Source organism: Parasteatoda tepidariorum, chromosome 1 (genome assembly GCF_043381705.1).
Source record: "Parasteatoda tepidariorum isolate YZ-2023 chromosome 1, CAS_Ptep_4.0, whole genome shotgun sequence".
In the NCBI taxonomy this organism is placed as follows: domain Eukaryota; kingdom Metazoa; phylum Arthropoda; class Arachnida; order Araneae; family Theridiidae; genus Parasteatoda; species Parasteatoda tepidariorum.
The window spans coordinates 43,653,739-43,665,380 of NC_092204.1; the positions used below are offsets into that span (position 1 = coordinate 43,653,739).

Consider the following 11,642-nt stretch of genomic DNA (forward strand, 5'->3'; position numbering starts at 1 on the left):
AAAAAAAAAAAAAAAAAAAAAAAAAAAAAAAACAAAAAAAAGCGGGATATTTATTTAAAAAAAACGAAACTTTTAGAGAATCGGAGTTTTTGATAAAAAGGCTGAAATTCGAGAGGCAAAAATCTCATCCCTGTATAAAGGTCAACCAGTTTTATCCCAAGGAAACGATTTTTAGAGAAACTCCAGAGGGAGGAGTGTTGACTTCAATACTTCCGCTCCGCGGGAAATTAAATTCCTCATAAAATACTTTAACTTGTTCAAAAAAATTTTCAGCGGAAATTAGCGGTAAAAAAGGAAAAATCTGAAAAAAAGTGGAAATCCGCGAATCCGCGGAAGAATCACATCCCTGGTTTTACCTTGCTTCTATCTTAATTTTATGTTCGTACATTGTTAGAATAATTTTTAAGTTTATAAATTAGCCTAGTATAAATATGGTGAGAAATTATTGGCCTAAAAAGGATACTAAGCTTCTAGAAAGCAAAATTAGTGAATTTCTTTTAATGATTGAAAATGAAAATTTCAGTGTGGAAGCTGCTGCCAGAGCTGTTGAGTTGACATACCTTACTTAACTTTACACTTACACTTAATGAAGTTAAAAAATCCAGCAAAAGTAACCCATGTGGGAACTCTCTTATATTTCAGCAGAACATGAGAATGAGTTGACTGATTGCCTACAATGTATGGCACGATGCAAAGATTTTTGGAAAATTTAAAGCGTTTATCTTTCTTGCTTTTAAATAAGTTGTTTTATTAGCTGCTTAACCATATCTTTTTTGTTTGATCTTGATGTCTTATTTGTTAATTACCATTATATAATTATTTTTAAGCAGCCCCTTTACAATAAAAACTGGTGATCAGTAATTACCCCAGAAGTGATCAAGACCAGGGGTAATTCCTGATCACTAAAAATTTAAAATCTTTTAAATTCTAATTAGATTTTCAAACAAAAGAAGGTGGCATAGGACTCATCTCATATAGCCTCAAACTTCCAATAAATATTAAAATTTTATCTTGAATAGTTTTTTCACAAAATGGATGTTTGCATTTTTTGATCAGGAATTACCCCAGGTCACCCTATGGCTTAAAAACACAAAAATTACTAAAAAATAACATATATAAAGGGATAATAAGCTAAGAAAAAGACATTCAACTGTTTTTATAACTCCCCACTCTGTCTTCAATAAAAAAAATAATAAATAAAAAAAAAATTCAGAAGCTTTGATTTCTTAAAATTTTTAGCAGAATTGGCATTTTTTAAGGAAGAAACCGGAAAAAAAAACCAGAAAGAAAGTGATAAAACTAAAAATAACCAATACAATTGATTAGCAATGAGTATTATAAAAATGGTTTAAAAAATGATTTAATTTTATTTTTGTTTAATACAGAATTTTGAATTCTATTATAGGGATTTAGGAGTCTGAGTATTCACACTTAATTCTTGAATCAAACAGTTAACAGTATTTGATTAAAGAAATAGTATGCTATTTGCAATGGTGAATTCAATATGTGATTTGTAGTAGTGTATATGTAGTATGTGATTTGTTAATTTAGAAATGTTAAAATTTCATTATATTTTAACAGTTTTTCACGTAAACATAAAATAAGATTTTCTTATTCTCAGTTTTAAAAAATATTAAAGGGCAGTTAATTAAATTTCTTAAAACTTATTAAATTTATTTTTCTTCCCAATTGTTGCTTTTTAACTTTCACACATTTGAAAATATATTAAATAGTTTGGAAATAAATATAGATTACAATTATAAAGATATTTTAATATTTAATATTTCCTTTTGAAAAAAAAAAAGAGGTTTTTTTATTTTTTCTACTTAGGTTTTTCTTAATATTTTACTTATTTTATAAACGGAGTTAAGCAACCGACTATATTCTGAGTTTATAGCTATCAACGTTCCGGAGCAGTTTTCTCCACTATGATAAAAAAGATTTGCTAACCTTGTTTTTTAGTAGGGCCAGAAAAATTAAACGAGTCACGCCTATTTCTTCCCCTTTTTTATGGCATCCTGTTATACTTACCTACATAAGTTACTTCTTAGAAATTAAAAAAATATAAATATTATTCAGATGTTGATGCTGTCAGAAGGTAAGAGAAAAGCATTATACCACTGCCTTACCTCCGCCATCATATAATTGGGAAGAAAAAAGTGTTGCAGATATTTTTCATCCTCTAAGCTTCCCTCATTTGGAAATGTAAACACAAACTGTCCTGTGACACCAAAGTTTATATTATTTTAATTATACAATGTAATTTATACAAAAAATTATTGCATCTTAAAAATTCATTATATTTGGTGAATCTTGTGTCGCGTGTAACAGCATACAACTATTTTGTTAAAAATCAAAATTTTTGTTAACAATTAAAACTCTATTAAACCCTTTTTTTAAAAAAAGGGGTAAAAACTGAAGAAAGGAAATCATATGACTCCCTGCAATTTACGTTCTTCCTCACATGACCACCTGTTTTTCTCATGCAATTATTTATATAAGGAGTATTAAAAAAAAATTCCCAGCTTTGTTTTTCCATTAAAAATAAACCAGATGATTAAACTTCATGTTGAATTATAAACATAAACTTGATCAAGAAAAGTAACTGTTAATAAGACACTATAAAAATTTGTCAAGACCACGCCAGTACTGATTTTATAAAAAAATTCTGATACCATAAGCATTTTCCAACAATAATGTTTTTAATTATTCAGGAAAAAAATGTTTATAAATGATGAAGTTAACCCTAAATACAAACTGAAAAAAAAATGGAGAATTTCTTCCTTCACACACCAATAATTTGAGATCAATTTATAGAAAATTTTTAAAGACCTATTACATAAAAATAAAAAAATAAAAAATTAAAAAAAACAGAAAAAATAGTCAGAATTAATTAGTAAATATTCCTGTATGCCAATATTTTATTAAATTTGTCATCAGGTTCAATACTCCTGTAATCAAATAATTTTATAGTAAGGTTTTAATAATCTCGAAATAAAAACACACTGAATATGCAGCTTAACATTTTTGTACAGAAATAATTCAGTGGATGACCCCTAAATTCCCACTTTATAAATTCCATAATTACTGTTGTAGTGCAGATAGTAATAGATCATTTTTAAAATCACATGAAAGAGACAAATCAAAAATTGAGAAATTAAATAAACTCTACTCTACAAGATTTGTTATGGCATTTGCTGAAAATAATAAACAAAACTCCTGCTCAATTACACTATAAATATGATAATGCAAGACTGTTGATTTTTTTCAATTATTATTATTTTTTTTTACATAAAATGGCTGAATTCCGAGCAAATTTGTAACAATGAATCCTGCAGGTAAGGCTATATGCCTGAACCATGAACATGATAAACAGACCTTTACATTTGAACTCTTCGGTTTTGTTCGGCTCGGTTTTTTTAATTGGACTAGATGCTTAAAAATCCGCAATTGCATTCGTAGAAGATTAAATGATCTGAACATACACAAAAATCAGGAATATCAGGACACTTATGAATCCTGCATAAATTATTAGTACAATTGAAAACTTTAGGTGTCCTTGCTCTCCATCAAAATATTATTGAGTGTAGACCACTATAAAAATTATTTACTGAAGATATAACACTACATATTTTTAACATATTTTTTTACAACGAGATGTCTTAGTTATTCTTTCTTGATAAATTAACAAATTTCTAGAAAAATGTCTCAGTTTATCAGAAAGGATTTTTATTTTATTTTATAATCGTCTTTGAACAGATGACCCAATTTTTGGGGTTAACGACTACTATGTTCAACTCTGGTCTTGCAATTTTGAACCCAAACCCAGAAGACAAGGTAACTCCTGGTATTGGGAGAAATTTATCTTCGTGACGGACTTTTCGATGGAACTAATCCGCATTTGTGTTACATGAAGAAGAAAACCTCCCAAGGTTAGCCTCCTGACGATAAAAGGAAGCTAACCCATGATTTATCTACCACTGAGGATATTTTACGTCAGCACTGTGGTCGGTGCAAGCCGGATGTGGGAATCGTATCGACCAGCCATCGACGGGATTCAAATCCAGTTCACCTTATTGGCAGGCGAACGTTCTAACCCTTGAGCCATCACTGCTCTATCAGGAAGGATTGAAAAAATTTCATCCCGTGCAAACAAGAATTAATACATTTTATTTTTATTTTACACTCAATACAAAAGTTCATAATTTTCTCTGAGCATTTAAAAAATAAATAAATAAATAAAGAGGTAGGTTTTTAAAACAACTGGTTTCAAATATTAGCATTCAGGTATTTATTTTTATTTTTTTTTTTTGAAAATTAAAAGTTGACAAAAAAAAATGGATTTAGATAAATGCAATGCATTTTTGTATTAATTCAATGAATTAACACAAAAATCATAATTTTCAGGACAACTTAACTTACCATAATTGAAATTAATAATAATTCATAAGTTTTCAGCAAAACAATGCCCTAATAAAACAATTTTAAGTTCATAATGAAATAATTTCATCCTTTGAACCAATAAAGGTATCTCTCCCGATTTTATAAATCACAAACATAAGTTATCATAATACATTTTGAAAAAATATGTTAGAAAAATACACCATTTTAAAATTAATAACAGTCAGAAAACAACAATTTCTATAAGATTTAAAAATGTTTTAGAATTGAATGAGCTAGAATCCTTAGAATCTTGTCAAATCTAAAATTCTTAGAAATTAGGAAAAACCTAAATAGTCTAGTCATCTTTCTATATGTGCAGTCTCCACTTTATCTTTTTATATGCATAGTCCACTAAACATTACATGCATAATGCAGTAATTTTTAGAACAAATAATAGATAAAAATTAATATCAGTAAAAAATCTTAAATTTCCCACCTTCTTGAGTTTTTCAGTGATAAAATTGATATCAGTAAAATAACCCTAAATTTTTCACCTATTAATTAAAGCCTTGTCCTATAATGTAACTCTCCCCTTCTATTCATCAAATTGCTATCAAAATAAGTGACTTAATATAATTTTAATTCTACAATTATCACATTTAATCTGCTTTGCATCACAGTGAGTCTAGTATTGCTACATTTATATTTCTGCTATGCTTAGGACTCCATTATTAATGATTATTAAAGAAACTTTTTGAAATTGTTTATCTAACATTAAAACGGTACTTACGTATTAACGCAACCAGGTCAAAATTCACATAAATCGCCAAATTTGGCAACCCTACGTGTTATACGTGGTTTTTCGTAAACACATTACACATTACAAATTATATATTAAATAATTTCGACATTTTATATTTTAAAACAAAATAATATAAAAAACTGTATGTGTTATAAGAAATAATGCACTATATGATGTCGAAATAATATGTAATCTAAAAGGTTATTAAAATATATGCTTATAATTTTGTTTATAAAATACTTTGTTTTATAAAAAAAAAATTGATTTCAATTTTTTCTACTTGCACCAAATTTGGCAATTTATGTGAATTTTGGCCTGGTTGCGTTAATACGTAAGCACCATTAAAACTTTTGACAATATATAAATAAGAGATAGAGATTCATACCTTTTCAACATAGAAGGTTTAAAAATTGCTGTTTGTTACTTAGGTAACTATTATATAAAAAAAATAGAAAAACACTGTAAAAATGTGCATTAATCCCCTTACTCTTTTAAAATAGAAATAGATATAAATATGTCATTGCAAAGTCTTAAGCAAATACTATTAACAATAATTGAAAAACAAAGAGGTATGAGTTTTTTACTGTCTATTTATGGGTCTTGTGGGTATATGTCCCCTTCAATAATCAGAAATTTCTAAAAGTGCCCCTCAATATTTCAGACAAAGAAAGCAAATTTTCATGAATTGCTTTCTTTGTCAAAAATATTTCGAACAAAGAAAATGGTGAATTTGAAAGTTAGTGAATTGAAAATCTATTTCAATAAAAACAGGAGAAATCTTTAACAAATCTATCTTGTTCTCACAGATAAAACGAATAATATTGATCTCGCAGGAAAAAGAACTATTTTTTCTTAGGTACACAATTCAGAAAAATAATGACTGTGTATTTTAATTTCGTCCTCCTTAAAAATTAGGCACCTGTGACGCCCATCTGTTTACTTATAATGTTTTAATTACATATCTTGTCTCTACCAGAAAGAAAAAAAATATCTGGTTACAGCAACTACATTCATTATTGGTAGAAAACTTCATTGCAATAACAGCTAGAAACTTTAGCAGTTTAAAAAGTCATTAATCCGCAGAATAAAAGTAAAATCCTAGACCTAAAATACACTTGTAAACATAAACATTCAAAAAAGCATTAAGAGTACCAGAAACAAGAGGCAAATAACACTGAAATAAAAAATGCAGTTTTCATATTATTACATTTGAATAAACACTGCTTTTTTTAGTTATAACCCTCGTATCCTTATAGTTTAAGAGTAAAAGAATTGTTAACAATAACCTGTCAAAACACTCCTACAAACTTGACATATCAACAAATTGAAAGTGTAGTTCATTCCACAATTATTAGATTTAAGAAACAATTTCACAGGGCATGCAGACATTGAAATACAATTATCTTTACTTAAAATAAAGAAATAAATCTATCGATACAAAAATTTATATATTAATATTAATAATATGATTGAATTAATAAACAAATGCAGTTAAAAGAGAAAAAATAGTTTACCTTTATATGAAAACACACAATTCAAAGAAAGTGACAGTGCAAATCTTCAATATACAGCTCATGTTTACTTAAATTTATGCATAGACAGTACTTGAAAAAACTTCCAACCAAATAATAAATAAGTTTTGAGGTAGCATTGTCACCAAATTTTAGAGGAAAAATATAGTAATGATAATTTTCCGTACACTTTATTAATTAATCGTATTTCCATATAGGTTAGGAATTGTAATTTTCGTATAAAATAAAAATTGTTAACATTTTGAACTTCAATAATCCGCAACACATATGAAGGCGGCCATTACAAATGCCCGGACGTAATGTGCAATGACGTCATATTGAAATTACAGATATTTGAGATGAGAAAGGTGTTTCGTTTCATTTAGCTCAGAATTTTAATTAACTATCTTACTTTTTCTTTTACGAAAGTGAAACTTGACAAAGAAAAATTTTTAATTAATTTATTCATGATGGTGCATTTTGATATGTTTAAGCAAATGTGAATTTACGAATTGAGCATTTGTAATCAAAGCAGCGTTTACAAAATCGTTGTAGGAGAATACGAAACAGAAAGTAATTTTGATAGAAAACAACAGTCTGTTATTTAGAATTTGAATGATTTTCCATACGATATCTTATCAAAAGAATTTTATCTGCACTTCTAAATGAAATGAATCTGGAATTTCAAATTGATGACACGATTCTGATGCATCAAACTTTACAGTTGTTGAGGGCGCGTTAAGTTTTCGTTTTTCGTGTTAGGTTTTCAATTTTTATGATTTTAATCTGTCATCAAATCGCAGTTGTAATAAAAATTTCATTCATTTATAAATTAAAGTCTCATAGAGCATGGAAATGTCGGCCAATTAATCTGCGAGCAAAATATTAGAAGAGGGTTCAAGAGTAATTTGTTCCGCAGTGGACTCGGTTCCCAGCCGATCACCGAAGTCAAGCATCACTGGCTGTGGTCAGTGGGCGGGTTTGTGACCACTTAGATCAGTCTGAGTAAGGACCGAGGGTGTGCGGTATTGGTCCTCGTTGAAGTGTTCCACTGTAAAGTGCTCGACTTCGCACTCAGGTCGTCGGACTACCAAAGCGGGGGTACCATGCCCTCTGAAGAGGATCAAAATTGCGATGGCATGTCTTCGGATCTTCCTCAGGGATGTTTCCCAGACCGTCGCCAATAGCCCATTGTGCAGCTCTAGTGCGACGTAAATGAACTACAACAATCAAGAGTAATTTAATGAAGATCGAGCCTTTAAAGCGATGAGTAATAAATTGGAGTGAGTCAGTGAACGATGTTTAATCCCTTACAAAATTTAGATTTTCATTGCTTAACGTGTTTTTTTTTCCCCTTTACAATATGAATCAATCAATAGGGAGCCCTTAAATGTCGAGTCCGTGATGGAGAGCTAATGGTGATGCATTTTCATTAGTCCCACAGTGGACTGATCGTTAAGACGCGGTTCCCAGCAGATCACCGAAGTCAAGTATCACTGGCGGTGGTCAGTAAGAGGGTAGGTGACCACTTTGATCAGCCTGCGTCGGGACCGAGGGTGCGCGGTATCAGTCCTCGTTAAACTGTTCTACCATAAAGTGCTCGACTTCGCACGCAGGTCGTCGGGCTACCAAAGCAGAGGAACCATCCCCTCTGCAAAGGATCAAAATTGCGATGGCATGTCTTTGGATCATCGACTGGGACGTTTCCCAGACCGTCCCCAATAGCTCACTGTGCAGATCTAGTGCGACTTTAATGAAGTATCTACCTACCATTATTCATTAAGAACAATGCTACTGAAGATAAATACGATTAAAAGCTCCATGTCATGAGGACAGCTTACAATTGACATGAGTAGAAAGGATATTCTTTCTCTTTTAAAGCTAATATAAAGAGAAAGCTGATTTCAGAATGTTTTGGATATTGGCTCTTTTTAATTGTAATTTTGTCAGTAAGATTTCGAAAAAATACGTTGGTGATAGTAGCTTTTATTTTGAAACATATTTTTTAATTTCATTTTCATTCTAGAATAATAAACATTTTATGTGATTTCCAATTGATTCCTCGGCTTCTAACTAAGGTTTCGTGATGCAGTGTAGGTGGTAGTTTGCTTCTATTTTTGTTACTGTATTATTTTATGGTTAAGCGGGATCACAACAAGCGGACCTCTCATAGTTGTTGCTAATTTACTTCGCACTAGAGCTGCACAATGGGCTATTGGCGATGGTCTGGGAAACATCCCGGAGGATGATCCGAAGACATGCCATCACAATTTTGATCTTCTGCGGAGGGGATGGCACCCCCGCTTCGGTAGCCCAACGACCTGCGCGCGAACATAGTTGTTTGGTAGCTGTTGAGTAGAAGTCCTTTTTTGCTAAAAAAGTTTTTTACGGTTCGTTTGTAACGGAAAAAAAGTGGTAAGGCTTACAATATGTAAAAACATACTAAAAATGTTTTGAAATGTAGATGCAATTAGAAAATCAGTTTTAAAATATTTTTAATTCTTTTTGTTTAATATTTTCTGTTCCAGTATTTGATAATGCAAGTTAGTAAGAAATTGTTTTTGCCAAGCATGCCAAAATACCACCAAAGAATAACTACTGCCTAATCTTAATATTCTAAATTGCTAAGGACAAGAAAAAATTTTGAAAACAGAATAAAACAAATTTATGTTATCCCATGGTAGCAGAATTTATGGAGTGAATCTGCAATACTATCTTCATAACTTCAGATTTGTCTGTGATCTCAACACAGTCAAAGATTGAATATACTATATTAAAGTTTTAGTTCAATCTAACATACATGTAGCAACATTAACAAATATAAGGTACAGTGCACTCCCGATTATCCGGGTTAACCACCGGGACGGGTCGCACGGACAATCGAAAAACACGGATAATCCGAAAACTCCTTTTTATTGAAGAAAAAATGAACATGAGTACACAAAATATAAAAATTACTTACATTTGCATGCTGTATAACATCAGATTAGGAATTTAACATTTACAGCTTAAAAAAATGTGCAATGCGTCTTTCCTTCTGCTGTTTGTTCATCTCTTGCCGTATATTGACGCATATTTTACGTACCGTAGTAATGTCACCGTAATCAAATCCTCGTTCTCCCATATAATCAATCTAATAAAGTTTCCACAGATTGTAGAGCAGCAGAATCAGGAATTGTATTTCCCTCATTTATTACATCTTCTGCATCATCACTATTTGATTTAGCAACACAGTTAGTAACAATTTCCTCATCTGTTAAATACTGGATGTCAAGCTCACATACATCACTTTGAAACGAATTTTCCTCATCAAGAAACCTTCGATTTCTTTGCCTTGTTCAAAAATACTGTTATCATATTCTTCAATATCTGAAGAAGATTGTTCATCAAGCGATCTTTCTCCACGATCGTGATAACGTAGACTTTGACCATGATATTCCATATACTGCATCCAATTATGAATATTGATTTCAAATATTGTTATAACTTCATTGCAGTGATTATTATCAATAAAAACATTAGATTCATATTCTGTTAATAAATGGCGAGACTGATTTGACAAGATTTCTATTCATATATTTTACATGCATCATAATCTTGAAATTGTTTCTCTTTAAAAAAAATTTTGTGACTCCGAAAGGAGCACGGATAAACCGCAAACCGGATAATCCGCACACGGATAATCGAGAGTGTACTGTACTTAAGAATTACACTTAAAGATTTCATTTAAATTGAATTTTATAAAATACTAAAAAATGGAATAAGTCCCTATACAGTTAAGCCTATAATTAAATAGAAAAAATTCTTTACTTTTTGTTCCATTTGGTGTTTCTTAAATTTCTGTTCGAATAGTTAAAAAATGTTTTTGAAAGGAGTTTCAGCAATTTTCCTTCCATTTTTTTATTCTTAAAATAAAAACTTAGAGATAAAATCTGCAGATCGTGTAGCGATCCGCAGCTTTCACTGCTATCCTGGAGGGCTTCTGCGATTGAAATGTTACCCATTTATTGGAATAAAAATGTTAATTTGTAAAAAAAAAAGGAGCAGTTTTTGTAAATTAAGATAGTGTTATACCACATTAATTTAAAGTTGAATTAGTTTTATTAATTTAACTCATAACATTGCACTATCTTATAATACTCTACAAATATAAAGTAAATCTTCCATAATACTAATGTATCAGTTTTAATTTTGACTTCATTAATTTAACTAAAAAATTAGCAACCCTGTATAAAAAGAGCAACAGTTGTTGCATTAGAAAAAGAAAAAAAAATTGCTCATGAAACTATCAACGACATTCCTTGAATATTAAATTACTGGTCATTTGAGATGGGTTTTTCTGAAAAACCAAATTTATAAAACACCTTATTGTCTCTAGCTTCCTTTATAATTTTTTGAAAGGAAATAAGAAAACAATGGTGAGAATGATAATAAAATAAACTAAAGATAAAAAATTGGGAGAATAATATGTGAAGAGATAATTTTTTTTGTCGATTTGTTTTCTTTTTCATAATAAATTATATCGATTTTCTCATATTTTAGTTTGATTGATTTAGCTTATATTATTAAATGTTTCCATAATTTCTAGCTTGTGTTAAAACTTTTCAATAATACCAGAGAAATTTTTTACATTAGTCAATAAAACTTTTAATTCATTTTTTTGTAAGATTTTATCACGGTGAACTCATATATGCAATGTCAAGTAGTGTGACACAAAATTTTTTATTTATATAAGTATTTCAAAAAATCTAAAAAAAATTAGCTGAAAAAAAAAACAACTTTTAACATATCACCATATTTAGTTAACTTTTAATTATTACTGAATTTCTGATTTTGAATGCAATAAATAAATACATTTTATTTAATGTTAAATGCTTCAAGATAAGTCTAATTATTTATTAATTAAATAAATAAAAAAAATAAAAGATACAGACAAAAAAATACAA

General features: G+C 29.7%; 1 protein-coding gene across 3 annotated transcripts in view; it reads right to left on the bottom strand.

Annotated features, from left to right (window-relative positions):
* Positions 1 to 7,646, bottom strand: part of LOC107438748 (myocardin-related transcription factor A) — a 45,670-nt gene extending 38,024 nt beyond the window's left edge. For 2 of the 3 annotated variants that reach the window (XR_011636507.1, XM_016051103.3), the window contains exon 1: positions 6,700 to 7,646. The gene's annotated coding sequence lies outside the window, so the exon portion shown is untranslated. Of the gene's footprint in view, positions 1 to 2,129; positions 2,222 to 6,699 lie in introns of all 3 variants that reach the window. The other variant, XM_016051104.3, reaches the window with a different exon arrangement.
* Between the last annotated feature and the right edge of the window lie 3,996 nt (positions 7,647 to 11,642).